The sequence below is a fragment of the Macaca fascicularis genome, chromosome X (assembly GCF_037993035.2).
Source record: "Macaca fascicularis isolate 582-1 chromosome X, T2T-MFA8v1.1".
NCBI classification, from domain to species: Eukaryota; Metazoa; Chordata; class Mammalia; order Primates; family Cercopithecidae; genus Macaca; species Macaca fascicularis.
In genome coordinates, this window is record NC_088395.1 from 101,073,913 (window position 1) to 101,091,015 (window position 17,103).

General features: G+C 35.4%; 1 pseudogene; it reads left to right on the forward strand.

Annotated features, from left to right (window-relative positions):
- Window positions 1-4,292: 4,292 nt before the first annotated feature.
- On the forward strand, window positions 4,293-7,587 carry LOC102135432 (52 kDa repressor of the inhibitor of the protein kinase pseudogene; annotated as a pseudogene).
- The last annotated feature ends 9,516 nt before the right edge of the window (window positions 7,588-17,103 follow it).

The window sequence follows — 17,103 nt, forward strand, 5'->3', positions numbered from 1 at the left end:
ATGTGTATTTTTGTGTGTGCATGTTTATTTTATTCCTCTTATACAGGGCTGCTTTTCAAGGTCTTAATTCACCAGCTTACTCCAGCTACTTCTTGGGGCCTTAGATGTTTTATTGTATTTATCTCCAAGTAATCTCTTGCTCTGAGGTATCTGAATGTTTGTAGTCCTCTTCAGCTTTTATGAAGACTGCTTACTCTTTACAGTGTCTTTTCCTAACCTGAGAGCTGAACTACGCTGCTTTCCCCTTTTGAGTTCCGAGTTAGACAAAACAAAGACCTTCTGGCATTCCACAGGCAGAATAGAACATTGCAAATAAAGTGTTGCTCTTCCCCTACCCTCTCAAGGGTAGCCATTGGGAATTGCGCTGTTGCTTCCTCCTGACTACGGTGTGTTTTGTCCTATGGAGGCAGGGCAAGGGCAAATCCATATGCCACGAAATTTCCTACTTTTAAAAATGTGACTTTTTCTTTATGGGGCATTTACTTGGTTTCTTTACATCTTTAACTGTTTTGTAGAGTTCTTATAAAGTTATTTTAGCCAACTCTGGGTACTTTTTAAATGTTTCCATGGGGGAAAAAAGAGCTTAAAACTTCATAGTTGTCTATCTTGCTCGGGTTGAGATTATCTTTATGGTGCTAAGTATACCAAAAGTCAAAAACTAAACAAAACACTGCATGCTTTTTTGATTCAGCAATGTAACTTTAAAGTTTTCTTGAGGTAAATGATCAAGAATATTTGTAAAAACATTATTCTAAAAGATCACAATTTTAAAATAACAAAGTATATGAAATGATGTATATATTTGAAATTAGGGGCTTGATTAAATAATGAAGCAGTCACACAATGAAATACTAGACAGCTATAAATTAATGTAGAATATTTATTTACACAATAAATGCAGGATACTAAGTGGAAATTTTACCCTCAAAGTGTATGTAAAATACGTCACATTTTAGTTAAAAATATGTGTGTGTGTATATATATATATAAAACATATATATCTATAAAGAGCAAAAACTGCCAGAAACAATTTTCTCTGAGTCACTTGAAATGTGTGAATTCTTCTCTTCTAAATTTCCAATCATATTTAAGAATGCATACATTTTAATCATTGAGATGTTGTAGTTTTTCAAAATTTTTGGAATTAATATGTTTTATTTTTGCAAATGTATAAAATGTGAATGTTACCAGAAAGCTCAATGACTTTGGGAACACTATATTATTTAGAGTAACTTAATCGAAAGATATAATCAGTGATTACCACAATGATGTATGTATAGGGGTTTTAGGGATTTGGGAGCATATCAAGATGAAAGATCTGACTACTCATAGGCAGTAGAACACAGAGATTTTATTGGGCAATGCCTTGAAATGTTTGCATGTGGGGGAAGTTCCTCACAGTAGGAATCTCAACAGAGGCTGTAGCATGGTTCACCACTTAGAAGGGACAGGAAATTCCCAGGGGACAGAGGAATTGAAGAGGAAGGGCTCACATGTATAGGTGATATTAGGCAGCAGCATGGTGCAATCTTTGTGTCATAGAGTTCTAAAGGGCAGCAGTAGCTTGGAGTCTTTATTGTCTGCGATTTATCTTATTTATGGCTAGTAGATGTTTACTGCATTTTCATATGCTATGAAAAAGGCAGAGTCTACATTGTTTTTAATTTGGAGCTAGGATTAAAACAATTTGATGGTAAAAATTTGACTTGGTGATGATGTTTTATTTATTTATTTATTTATTTATTTATTTATTTTTAACTAATCTGTCACAGCCTGCTGTGAATAAATAAAAATTTCAAAAACTACATACCAATACACAGCAAGAATCCTTAGCTTCTCCATATAATACTATCATTAATTTTATTCATTAGTAGGAATTTTTAATAGCATAGTAAATTATATAACATCTGTAATAATTGTAATGCAGAAGTTAAAATTCCTGCTTTAGAGAAATATTTAGCATACAGGTAAGGCTTCATCATATAATAGTAACTAAAAAATGGGGTACAAACTATATAAAACATTTTTACTATTTTATAAATATGTCTGACTATTATAAGAAACTGAAATTAAAACAAATCTGCTTATTTAGTAGCTTTGAACACTTCTAATATGTTCCTGGAAAATGAAAGGTGCTGCACATGTTAAAGACTAGTACATACAAAGGGCTGTTTCCATGCCCAGGAACGATCTAATAAGACCCTAAACAGTCACACCAGCTTGACCTTAGATGTTGAGTTAGCACAAAGCAAAGGCAGAATTATAAACTTCCTGCCTTTCACAGTTTGTTTAGGCTTCTTTAACAAAATTGCCATTGACTGGGTGGCTATAAATGACGGAAATTTATTTTCCACAATTGTAGAAACTGAAACGTCTAAATTCAAGGTGCCAGCAGGCTTAGTGAATACATTTCCTAGTTTATAAATGGCCTTCATATTACCATGATGACCTTACTGTGTCCTTACATGCTGAAAGTATGAAGGAGCTCTTTACTGTCTCTTTTCTAAGGCCACTAATCTCATTTAGGAAGGCACTGCCCCCATGACCTAATCACCAACCAAAGACCTGACTTTCTAATACCATCATATTGGGTGCTACAATTTCAACTTGTAAATTTTGGGGGACAAAAACATTAAGTCTATAGCACTGCCTCAGCATTGAAGGTGTGCCACAGCATATACACAGAGTGACCTTAAAGAAATGAAAATGTGCTGGGCATGGTGGCTCACATCTGTAATCCCAGCACTTTGGGAGGCCAAGGTGGGTGAATCACCTGAGGTCAGGAGTTCAAGATCAGCCTGACCAACATGGTGAAACCTCATCTCTACTAAAAATACAAAAATTAGCTGGACACGGTGGCACGTGCCTGTAATCCCAGCTACTTGGGAGGCCGAGGCAGGAGACTCGCTTGAGTCCAGGAGGCGGAGGTTGCAGTGAGCTGAGATTGCGCCATTCCACTCCAACCTGGGGGACAGAGCAAGACTCCTCAAAAAAATAAAAAGGAAATGATGTAAATATGTTGAACATAAAAGGATAGAAAACTAAATGTTATATAAACAAAATGAAAGCTTGATTGGCAAGCTTAATGTTTAAGACAAATTTAATGTTAAGACAAAAATTGTCTTAGAAAAAAAAGCAAAACATTTATTAAGATAAAGGAGTCAATTCACCAAGAAGATAAAATAATTATAAATATATACGCACCTAGTAACAGAATACACAACACGTAAAAAACAACTGACAGAATTAAGGTAAGAAATAAATATTTAACAGTATTACTTTTAGAGTTTAATTTTTCAGTTTCAGTAATGAATAGAATGACTAGACAGAATATTAGCAAGGAAACAGAAGACATGAACTACATTGTACTTCTATAGATGTTAACTCTATTCTACATACAATGTAGTTTATGTCTTCTATTTCCTTGCTAATCTAACATCTATAGACCTATGCATCAATAACATCAAAATTCCCATTAAATGCTCATGAAACTTTTCACAGAACATAGCATTATTTTAGGTCATAAAATAAGTCTACATTGATTTAAATGATTAAAATTATACAAATTATGTATTCCCACTAAAATGGAATGGAATAAAAATCTATAATAAAGAAAATTTGGGAAATTAACAAATATTTGACAGTTAAAGAACACATTGTTATATAATGTATTAAGGTTCTCCTGAGGGACAGAGCCTATAGGATGTATGCATATGTAAAAGGGAGTTTATTAGGGCGAATTAGATCACATGATTCCAAGGCAAAGTCCTCTTAGGCCGTCTGAAATCTGGAAAAGGAGGTAAGCCAGTAGTGTGGCTCAGTACAAATCCAAAACCCTCAAAACCAGGGAAGCCTGCAGTGGAGCCCTCAGTCTGAAGCCAAAGACCTGAAGGCTTCCAACAGGCTGCTGCTGCAAGTCTCAGAGTTCAAAGACTAAAGAACTGGGAGTCTGATGTTAAAAGAACTGGAGGAGAGGAAGCAAGTATCAGGCATGGGACGAGAGAGAGAGTGAGTAGACACAGCGAACAAGCTACTTATTCCCCGCTTTCCCACCAGCTTTGTTATAGCTGAGGGTGGAACTTCCTGTCTAGTCCACTGACTCAAAAGGCGATCTCCTCTGGCAACACTCTCACAGAAGCACCCAGGAACAATGCTTCATCAACCTCTAGGCATCCCTCAATCCAGTCAAGTTGATACCTAATATTAACCATCATAAAAGACCACTATATCAAAGAATACATCATAAGAAAAAAATCAGCCCCCGCGCGTCGGCCTTGCAGAGCCGGCCGGCCGGCCTGGCTCCCCTCCTCGGCCCCGACGGGCGGGCGGACTGCCCTGAGGAGGCAGGGAGGGGAGGGCTGGGCCGGCCGGCGGGCTACGATGCCGAACTTCTGCGCTGCCCCCAACTGCACGCGGAAGAGCACGCAGTCCGACTCGGCCTTCTTCAGGTTCCCACGGGACCCGGCCAGATGCCAGAAGTGGGTGGAGAACTGTAGGAGAGCAGACTTAGAAGATAAAACACCTGATCAGCTAAATAAACATTATCCATTATGTGCCAAACATTTTGAGACCTCTATGATCTGTAGAACTAGTCCTTATAGGACAGTTCTTCGAGATAATGCAATACCAACAATATTTGATCTTACCAGTCATTTGAACAACCCACATAGTAGACACAGAAAACGAATAAAAGAACTGAGTGAAGACGAAATCAGGACACTGAAACAGAAAAAAATTGATGAAACTTCTGAGCAGGAACAAAAACATAAAGAAACCAACAATAGCAACGCTCAGAACCCCAGTGAAGAAGAGGGTGAAGGGCAAGATGAGGACATTTTACCTCTAACCCTTGAAGAGAAGGAAAACAAAGAATACCTAAAATCTCTATTTGAAATATTGATTCTGATGGGAAAGCAAAACATACCTCTGGATGGACATGAGGCTGATGAAATCCCAGAAGGTCTCTTTACTCCAGATAACTTTCAGGCACTGCTAGAGTGTAGGATAAATTCTGGTGAAGAGGTTCTGAGAAAGCGGTTTGAGACAACAGCAGTTAACACGTTGTTTTGTTCGAAAACACAGCAGAGGCAGATGCTAGAGATCTGTGAGAGCTGTATTCGAGAAGAAACTCTCAGGGAAGTGAGAGACTCACACTTCTTTTCCATTATCACTGATGATGTAGTGGACATAGCAGGGGAAGAGCACCTACCTGTGTTGGTTAGGTTTGTTGATGAATCTCATAACCTAAGAGAGGAATTTATAGGCTTCCTGCCTTATGAAGCTGATGCAGAAATTTTAGCTGTGAAATTTCACACTATGATAACTGAGAAGTGGGGATTAAATATGGAGTATTGTCGTGGCCAGGCTTACATTGTGTCTAGTGGATTTTCTTCCAAAATGAAAGTTGTTGCTTCTAGACTTTTAGAGAAATATCCCCAGGCTATCTACACACTCTGCTCTTCCTGTGCCTTAAATACGTGGTTGGCAAAATCAGTACCTGTTATGGGAGTATCTGTTGCGTTAGGAACAATTGAGGAAGTTTGTTCTTTTTTCCATCGATCACCACAACTGCTTTTAGAACTTGACAACGTAATTTCTGTTCTTTTTCAGAACAGTAAAGAAAGGGGTAAAGAACTGAAGGAAATCTGCCATTCCCACTGGACAGGCAGACATGATGCTTTTGAAATTTTAGTGGAACTCCTGCAAGCACTTGTTTTATGTTTAGATGGTATAAATAGTGACACAAATGTTAGATGGAATAACTGTATAGCTGGCCGAGCATTTGTACTCTGCAGTGCAGTAACAGATTTTGATTTCATTGTTACTATTGTTGTTCTTAAAAATGTCCTATCTTTTACAAGAGCCTTTGGGAAAAATCTCCAGGGGCAAACTTCTGATGTCTTCTTTGCAGCTGGTAGCTTGACTGCAGTACTGCATTCACTCAACGAAGTGATGGAAAATATTGAAGTTTATCATGAATTTTGGTTTGAGGAAGCCACAAATTTGGCAACCAAACTTGATATTCGAATGAAACTCCCTGGGAAATTCCGCAGAGCTCACCAGGGTAACTTGGAATCTCAGCTAACCTCTGAGAGTTACTATAAAGAAACCCTAAGTGTCCCAACAGTGGAGCACATTATTCAGGAACTTAAAGATATATTCTCAGAACAGCACCTCAAAGCTCTTAAATGCTTGTCTCTGGTACCCTCAGTCATGGGACAACTCAAATTCAATACGTCGGAGGAACACCATGCTGACATGTATAGAAGTGACTTACCCAATCCTGACACGCTCTCAGCCGAGCTTCATTGTTGGAGAATCAAATGGAAACACAGGGGGAAAGATATAGAGCTTCCATCCACCATCTAAGAAGCCCTCCACCTGCCTGACATCAAGTTTTTTCCTAATGTGTATGCATTGCTGAAGGTCCTGTGTATTCTTCCTGTGATGAAGGTTGAGAATGAGCGATATGAAAATGGACGAAAGCGTCTTAAAGCATATTTGAGGAACACTTTGACAGACCAAAGGTCGAGTAAGTTGGCTTTGCTTAACATAAATTTTGATATAAAACACGACCTGAATTTAATGGTGGACACGTATATTAAACTCTATACAAGTAAGTCAGAGCTTCCCACAGATAATTCTGAAACTGTGGAAAATACCTAAGGGACTTTTAAAAACAGGCTTTCTTATATTTGATACTTGGAAGAAAAGCCGTAAGGTGTATGTAGGCCACTTAATCACTAAATATCTTTGCCTATAGGACTCCATTGAATACATTAGCCATTGGTAATCTACCTGTTTAAATGGCCCCTGTTTTTGAACTCTCATGCTTTGAAGACCTACCTGTCCTTCCAGAAGAGAACATTGAAAGTGCCATGTTTCCTTCTGTGTGATCTCTGTTGACGGCACTCTGGAAATGTTTTAGTTAAGTCATTTTAGACATAACATTTATTATCACTGTGGATCTCTACTTGTTGGGTGTTATGAATTCTTTGAAGAAATATATTTTGAAGAAGTGTGGGAGGAAGGAATACATTTTCTAAAATGGTATAGTGAAGCCCACAATTGATCTTTGACTAATAGGAGTTTTAAATGTGCTAAAAATCTATACTGGACAGTTACAAGAAATTACTGGAGAAAAGCTTGCGAGCTCGCCAAACAAGGATTTCAGTGTAGATTTTGTCTTTCTCGAACTTAAAGGAACAAATGACAAAGTTTGAATGGAAAGGCCTGCTGTTGTTCCACATCTCATTGTTGCTGTTTACATTCCTTTCTGGAGCCTACATCTTCCTAAGCTTTTTAGCAGGTATATGTTGAACACTTCTGTTTCATGGTTGAGACAGAATCAGAGGCCATGGATACTGACAACTGATTTGTCTGTTTTTTTCTGTCTTTTTCCATGACACTTATCTACTGCCTCATCTTGATTTATAAGCAAAACCTGGAAAACCTACAAAAATAAATGTTGCTGTTTATCTAGAAAAATATGGAAAATATTGCTGTTATTTTTGGTGAAGAAAATCAATTTTGTATAGTTTATTTCAATCTAAATAAAATGTGAATTTTGTTTAAAAAAATCAAAAATACTTTGAGGAAAAAAAAAGTAAAACAGTAACCAAATTTTATGAGACATTGTAAAAACAGTGCTTAAAGGAAATTTTATGGTTGTAAGCACCTGTACTAAAAAGAAGAAAGATCTCAATTTAGTGATCTAACCTTCTACTTTATGAAATTTAAAAGAGAAGAACAAAAAATAAATTCAAGAAAAACAGAAAGAAGGAAATATTAAGGAATGAAAATAAATAATATAACAAATGGAAAGTGATAGAGAAAATCAACAAAGCCCAAAATTGGTGTTTTGAAAAAATTAGTAAGGTTGGCAAAACTTAGACTGATCAGTTAAAAAAAAAAAAAAAAAAAGAAATTATTAAAATCGGGAAGGAATGATGTGGCATCAGCACCAACCTTACAGAAGTAAAAAGGATTATAATAAAATACCTTAACAATTGTATGCTAACAAATTAGGTAACCTACATAATAAAAATACCCTCCCCATGTAAAATTTCCTAAACTAAAGTTAAAAATGATTGAAACCAACTCAAGAAGAAATTAAAAATCGGAATAAGCCTACAACAAATAAAGACGATAAATTAGAACCAAAGTTTTCGCACAAAGAAAATTCTAGGACTAGATGGTTTCACGGGTGAATTCTACCAAACATTTAAGGAAGAAATTCACATTCCTTGACAATCTGTTCCAAAACAAAAAAGTAAAGGTAACACTCTTCAATTCATCTTATGAGGTCAGTATTACTCTAATACTAAAAACAGACAAATATATCACATGAAAGCTATAGACCAATCATTGTTATACTATTGAGGCCTAGATACCCAACTAAACACTCAAATAACAATTTAAGCAAAATAGAAAAATGATTGCAAACAATATTAAAGCCAGATGAATCTCAAGAATCCAAAGTTGATTCAATAATATAAAAGTCAAATAGTATAATCATCATATTAATATTATGAGGTATAATACCACATAATCTTTTCCATAGACACCAAAAAATTAGACCAATTTCAACATCATTTTATGATAAAAAATACTCAACAGACTAGAAATCTAAGACAATGTTCGTGTTCTGATAAAGAACATCTACAAAAAGCCCACAGAAAACAATTAATGGTAGGATACTGACAGCTTTTCTCCTAACGTGGTGAAGAAGACAAGGATCTTCATCTCACTACTTCTATTTAACATATTGAATGTTCTATTCAGGGAAATTAGGGAAAATAAATATAAATCATTCAGATTAGAAAAGAATTACAACTATCTATTTTTAAATGGCATCTTATATATATATTATATATACATAATCCTAAGGAATTTACAAAAATACACCCTATTAGAGTGAACAAATAAGTTCAGGATGTTTTCAAGGTACAAAAAAAATATATTTTTTTAATATACAATGGCATTAAATATTCCCAAAATAAGTAAGAAAATAATTACATTTATAATAGCATCATAATTAAAAATTATTTGAAAATAGTTTTCACAAAATTATGCAAGACTTTTTCAGTAAAAACTATAGAACATCATTGAAATAACTTATGGAAGACCTAAATAAATAAGAAAATATTTCATGTTAAAATAACATTTTTGAATTGAAATAATATTTTTAAAATGTCAGTAACCTGAAATTGTCCTACAGATTCAATACAGCTCTTATCAAAATACAAACTGCCTTTTGCGTACATTAACAAGTTGATAATTCATGTGAAAATTGAGAGATGTAAAACAGCCAAAACAATTTGAAAAAAAAAAAATCAGTGTTTGCATCGTCAAATTACTCTCTTTCAGAAACAAGTTGGGATACTCAGAAGCAAGTAAAACTAACATAAATACATAGATATACATCAATAGAAGAGGAATAAGAATCTCGTGATAACCTTACATCAACAGGAAACTGACTTTCAAGAAGGGTGATAACCCAACTCAGTGAGTTCAATAAAATATTGGCTTTTCAGCAGATGGAGTTGAGAAAACTGGATATCCATATGCCAAAGAATAAATTGGGTCACCTACTTCACAACATATGCAAAACTTAACTTAGAATACATAATTGACCTACATGTAAGAGCTAAAGTTTTAAAGCTCTTTAAGTTAAGAAAAAAATCTGTGCTGCAAATGACACACCATCAAAAAATAAAAAGGCAACCAACAGAATGTAATACGTATCTAATAAAATATCTAGTATCCAGAACACATAAAAATGTATAATTTGACAATAAAAATACAAATATCCAAATTACTTGTTAGAGGATTTGAATAGATATATCTCTAAAGAAGCTATACAAATGATCAATAAGCACATACATACATGTTCATTATCTTTAGTTATCACAGAAATCCAAGCTAAAAGCCCAATGAGATATTATATCTCTACACTAGGCTGACTGTAATGAAAAAGACAAACAATATCAAGTATTGGCAAAAAATGTGGAGAAATTGGAACCCTCATATATGGCTAGAGGAAAGGTAAAGTATAGCTGCTTTTGGAAATGGTTTGACAGTATCTCAGAAAGTTGAACATGGAGTTACTATATGATTAAGCAATTTCACTTTTAGGTATATACCCAGGATATATAAAAACCTGTATTCACACAAAATTGGTACCTAAATGTTCATAGCAGCATTATTCATCATAGCCAAAATGTATAAACAACATAAATGCCCATTATTTGTTGAATGGGTAAGCAAAATGTGGTACGTCCATACAATGGAGTTTATTTATGTATAAGGGAAGAAAGTACTAATGCTGCACCATAGATAAACCTAAAAACATGATGTTAAAAGATAGAATCTAGACACAAAAGTACACATATTGTATAATTTTAGCTAGTAGTTTTCAGGAGCTATATGGAGTAAGGAGTAACACATGACTGCGAATAAGTATGGAAGTTTTTGTGGGAAAATATAAATGTTCTAAAATTAGATCATAATTAATATTGCATAATTTTATGAATATAGTAGTCAATAAAATTGCACATATTAAATTTGTGAATTATATAATATGCAATTTCTATTTCAATAAAGTTTAACAATAAAGGTCAAATAAAGCTTTTTGTAATTGACAAAAGTGGAGAGAAATACATGAATAAATCTGTGGTAAAAATGAATTTCTTTTAGACAATTAAAAGAAAACATATACCAGAGAAAAAAAATTGGATCTATAAAATGAAGGTATATGGATTGTCAGATATAATAAATATGTTAGTAAATATATTAGTTTTTTATTTTTAATTCTGATTAAAAAACTATTGCCTTATGAAGTAAAAATAATAAGAAAGTGTATATGTAAAATGTACGACTAAAACAACATAAAGGATAGAAACAGAAAATAGAAGTTTTTTTTTTAAGTTTCAGACTTGGGCCACCAAAATTATGGCTGGATAAGAGACTCTTAACTATTCCTCCTTTCATGTATACACTGAATAAACATCTACACATGGATAAATATCCTCTAAGAGAAACTCAAATACTAGTTGACAGACTGCTGCATACTGACCAACTGAGACGTCCACATCAAAATGAGTAGAAAAAGCTGAGACACATTTTTACTCAAACTCCATCCCAGGCACAGCACTTGACAATGAGGAAGGAATTCACAACTCTAAGGTTCTCCTTGAGACATAAAAAGTGTGAATCATACAGAGCACCCCAACTTTTATAACCTCCACTAGAGAGTCTGGCTCTCAAATTACCTAGCACTGAAAGTAAAAATATCTCAACAGTTGTGAGTCCCCCTAGACCACGGAGAACAAAATGTGGCTTTAGGTGGGTATGCAATTCCAAAAGCTGTACCCCTGAAAACAGTGCAGATAAATTGGGCTAAAACGCCTATATCCCAGTTTTACCCTGGGAGGGGTCTGTCTGCCTACTTTTCCAGTCATTGCTCAAAAATGGAGTTTTGAACAAGACTGACTTTGGGGTGCAATGAGGCAGATAAACAATAGGCCTCTAGGAGCCTAAACAAGAATGTGGACACACTTCTCTTGACTATTGCTCCACCACTTACCTTCAATAAATCCAGGTATGCAAAGTCTCCTTAAAAGGAGATTGTGTACACATTGAATGGACCAACTTATAAAAGTTGGAGCTATAAAGCTCCTACATAAGGGCTTGTCTCCTCAATCACCTAGTTCTGGGAATTGATGGGCCTCTGCATTCATAAGTCTCCCTATATTATGAAGACCAAAATGGTGAGTTTTAAATAGATGTGCAAACATTTCCAGTGGCCATCTCCCTGGGCTTTGAGGGTGGTCTGAAAAACAATGGAAGTAAGTAAGAAAGAATTACAACATACCTCCAAAAACCCAATTTTTCCAAATGGCATCTCCAAATACTGGCTTCTATCTCACCTGTCTTAGGATAATGACAGAATTTCACACAACCAAATATCCTGGGAGTCACTGGAAAAAGATAGCAGTTGGGATAAGCATAAAAATTTAAGAAGCACCCAGAATCTCTAGTAAGCTCGTTTGTGATGACCATTGCCTACAAAAGAAAAGTCAGTGTGACAAGGATAGAAGATATTGCTTTATTATTTTATGTACAGACAACAACACAGATTCAAGGAAAATGAAGAAACAGGGGAAGATTAATATGTTCCAAATAAAAGAACAAGATACATCTCCAGAAACTGAATCTAATACGATAAAGATAGATAATAAAATAAAGATAGTTAATGCATTAGGGTTCTCTAGAGGGACAGAACTAAATATATATATAGTATATAATATATAAATATATTATAATATAATTTTATATATTACATATAATATATAATATAATATATATATAATATATATATAATATAAATGTATATATAATTATATATAATATACAAATGTGTATATATACATAAAATTATATACATTATATATAAATGTGTGTATATAGAGAAAGAGTGGGACCTAGTGATTGTGTAATACTTAATAAAATAATATGTGTGTATGATTTTATTAAGTATTACTCACACAATCAGTAGGTCCCACAACAGGCTGTCTGTAAGCTGAGGAGCAAGGAGAGCCAGTCTGAGTCCCAAAACTGAAGAACTTGGAGTCCGATGTTTGAGGGCAGGAAGCATCTAGCACAGGAGAAACATGTAGGTTGTAAGGCTAGGCCAGTCTATCCGTTTCATGTTTTTCTGCCTGCTTTATATTCTGGCTGCACTGGCAGTTGATTAGATGGTGCCCACCCAGATTAAGGGTGGGTCTGCCTTTCCCAGCCCACTGACTAACATGTTAATTGTTTTTTGGCAACACCCTCACAGACACACTCAGGATCAATACTTTGCATCCTTCAATCCAGTCAAGTCGATACCCAATATTAACCATCACTGGTATAATTTGCCCAACAGATAATTCAAAAGAATGTTTATAGCTATGCTCACTGAACTCAGAAGAGCAAAGCATGAACCAACTAATAATTTCAGTAAAGAGGTAGGTAATATGAAAATATAAAAAAACAACTGAAGAATGCAATAACATAACTTCAAAATAAATAGAGGGATTCCATATCAGATTAAATCAAGTAGAAGAAAGGAACAGTGAACTCAAAAACAGGTTATTAGAAATCATTTAATCTGAGAGCAAAAAATTTGAAAAGTTAAGAAAGCCTAGGGGACTTATGGGACATCATCAAGTAGACTAATATAAGCAATTTCAAGTCTCAGAAAAAGAAGAGAAGAGAAAAAAAAAGAAAAATTATTCAAATAAATTATGACTGGAAACAGTTCAAACCTGAAAAAAAAAAATAGAAATTCAGGTCCAGGAATACAGAGATGAATCCAAAGTGACTGATACTAAGACACATTATAACAAAATTGGGAGAAATTAAAGTCAAAAAGATAATTCTGAAAGTAGCAAAAGAAAAGTGATTAAACACAAGGGAAGATTTATAATATTGTTACCGGGGGATCCTTGCTCTCAATATGATCTGCAAATTTTTCAGTAGAAATAATACAGGTTAGAAAAAAGTGAGATAATATATTCAAAGTGCTGAAAGAAGAAAAACAACCCTAGCAACCAAGAATATTCTACCAACAAACATGTTCTTTATTAATTAAGGAGAGATAAAAACTTTCACAGACATCAGCTGAGGGAATTTATCACCACTAGACCTGCCTCACAAAAAGTGCTACATGAAGTGCATCAAGTTGAAATGTCAAGATACAAAACAGCAACATGAGAGCAAAAGAAAGTGTGACACTGGTTGGCAAAGGAAAAAATATTGATGACAAAAATTTAGTGTTATAAAAGTGGTGAGTGAATCTACTGTAATCCTACTATAAAAACTGAAAGACAAAAATATTAAAACAACTGTAACAAAATTATTATAATGTATACACACTATACAGGGTTGAAAATTGTGACATAAACAGAATATACTGTAAGTAAAATAGATGTAAAAGAACTAAGTCTGAATGCAAGAAAAATTATGTTGTTTTCAGCTTAAAGTTAACTTGTAACCATAATATAATTTATGTAAGCCCCTTGGTAACAACAAAGAAACTAGTTACTGTAATTACCCAAAAGAAAAAAATACAAGAATCAAAACCTAGTAATGCAAAAGGAAAAGCACCAAAACACAAAATAAGACAGCAACAAAAGCTACGAGGGACAAAGCAATCACAAGACAAACAAAAAACAGATAACAAAATGGCAATAGTAAATCCTTATCAATAATTTTAATGTAAATGGCCTTGACATAGGATTTAAGATAGGTGACTAGAAGCATCTATTACTTGTCTCTTTTACAAAGAAGGTATCTAAAAGTAGATCATCACAATTTGAATAGATTACCTGAGAGAGAATGCTGGCTGCTACTTCCAAGGCTGAAGCATGAGCCCTTGGTAATGACTCCTGGTAGTAGAGCCACCACATATTTTAAAGCACCCTGAGGAGAGGTTGCCTTGCTTTTAACTACCACTAGGGGTCCAAGCATGCACTCCTCAACTGCCTGTTTTTAGATGCTGTCACTGAAATCAACCTTGCCCTCCCCAGCAGCAGAGTCATAACACAACCACTGCTCCTCCCACCTAAGCATTTTACAAGGAGCCTGGAAATTACCTGACCCAGGCAGGCTTACCACAACCAGCACCAGCATGCACCACTGGGGAACCTGAGGTCAAGTCTACCAAGCTGAGCTCTACCCAAGCCCCAGTACCCAAGTATGTCATCCAAGGGCTACACCAGCTATAAAATAAAATATAAAATAAAATAATAAAATAAATAACCTAGGAATAATTTTAACCAAAAAGAAATACCTAGGAATACATTTAATCAAGAAGGTAGAAAATCTTGCTAAGGAAACCTACACAACTCTGATGAAAGAAATTAAAGAGAAAACAAATCAGCAGAAAGACATTCCAGGCACATGGATTGGATGAATTAACATTGTTAAAATAACTATACTACCCAAAGTGATCTACAGATTCAATGCAACTCCTATCAAAATACCAATGTCATTTTTTTCACAGAAATAGAAAAAGAAGTTGGAAAATTTATATGGAACCTGAACAGACCCTAAATAGCCAAAGCTATCTTAGACAAAATAAACAGAACTGGAGGCATCATACTACCTGACTTGAATATATGTCACAAAGCCACAGCAACAAAAACAGCATGGTAGTGTCATTATAAAATAACACGTATAAAAATAGGACATAATAGTGAACACAGAAATAAATTAATGCACTTACAATCAACCCATCTTTTGTAAAGGTGCAAAGAACATGCACAGAAGGAAGGACAGTGTATGTATGGTTCTGTGAAAATGAAATGTTTGTATACAGAAGAATGAAACTAGATCCCCACATTTCACTACATACAAAGATCAACTCAAAATTAATTAAAGACTTAGACATAAAACCAAAATAAATAATTGGCCTAGGCAAAGACTTTATGACTAAGAACTCAAAGGCATAGGCATTAAAAAAATAGAAAAATGGGACTATATTAAACTAAAAAGTTTCTGTATGGCAAAGGAAAATATCAACAGGGTGAACAGAACACCTATTAAATGGTAGACTATGTCTTAAAAATGTTAATCTGACAAAGGATGAATATCCAGAATATACCAAAAATTTAAACAGCTTAACAGTAAAACAAAACAAAACAAAACCAAGAATTCTCATTAAGAAGTCGGCAAAGTATCTAAATAGACATTTCTCAAAAGGAGAATGTATTAGTTTGTCCTCACATTGCTCAAAATAACTACGTGAGACTGAGTAATTTATTAAGCAAAGAGATTCAATTGACTCACAGTTATGCAGGCTGTATAGGAAGCATGGCTGGGGAGGCCTCAGAAAACTTACAACCATGGTGGAAGGCAAAGGGGAAGCAAGCACATCTTCACATGACCAGCGGGGTGGGGAGAGTGCTTCACACTTTTAAACAACCAGATTTTATCAGAACTCACTCACTATCATGAGAATAGCAAATGGGAAATCTATCCCCATAATCAAGTTACCTCCCACCAGGTCCTTCCCCCAACATTGGGGATAACAATTGAACATAATATTGAAGTGGGGATACAAAACCAAACCATATTATTCCACTCCTACCCCTCCCAAATCTCATGTCTTTCTCACTTTTCAAAGCCAATCATGCCCCAAAGTTTTTACCCATTCCAGTATTAACCCAAAAGTCCAAGTCCAAAGTATCATCTGAGGCAAGGCAAATCTCTTCTGCTCATGAGACAGTAAAATTAAAAAAAAAAAAAAAAAAAAAAAATTAGTTACTTTCAGACACAATGGGGATACAGGCATTGAGTAAATGCTCCTTTTCCAAAATAGATGAATAGGCCAAAACAAAGAGGCTACAGTCCTCCTGCAGGTTTGAAACCCAGCAGGGTAGTCATTCAATCTTAAAGCTTCAAAATAATCTCCTTTGACTCCATGTTTCACATCCAGGGCACACTGATGCAAGGGTTGGTCCCCCAAGTCCTTGAACAGCTCCTCCCCTGTGGGTCTGCTGGGTACTGCCCCCACAACTGCTATCATGGATTGACTTTGTGTGCCTGCAGCTTTTCCAGGTGCACAGTGCAAGCTGTTGCAGTTACCATTCCAGGGTTTGCAGAATGGTGGCCTTTTTCTCATAGGTCCACTAGGCAGTGCCCAAATAGGGACTCTGTGTGGGGGCTTTGACCTCATTTCCTCTCTACACTGCCCTAATAGAGGTTCTCCATGAGGGATCCAACCCTGCAGAAGATTTCTGCCTGGACATCCAGGCGTTTTCATACATCCTCTGAAATCTAGGCAGAGGTTTCCAAAATTCAACTCTTGCCTTCTTTGCACCTGCAAGCCCCACACCACATGGAAGCCAGCAAGGCTTGGGACATGCTCTCTCTGATGCAATAGCCTGAGTTGTACTTTGGCACCTTTTAGTGACAAAAGAAGCTGGAGTGGCTGGGACACAGGGCACTATGTCTTGAGGATGCACAGTGTAGCAGGGCCTTGGGCCTGGTCCATGAAACAATGATTTCCCTTTTAGGCATTTAGGTCTGTGATGGGACAGGCTGCCACAAAAG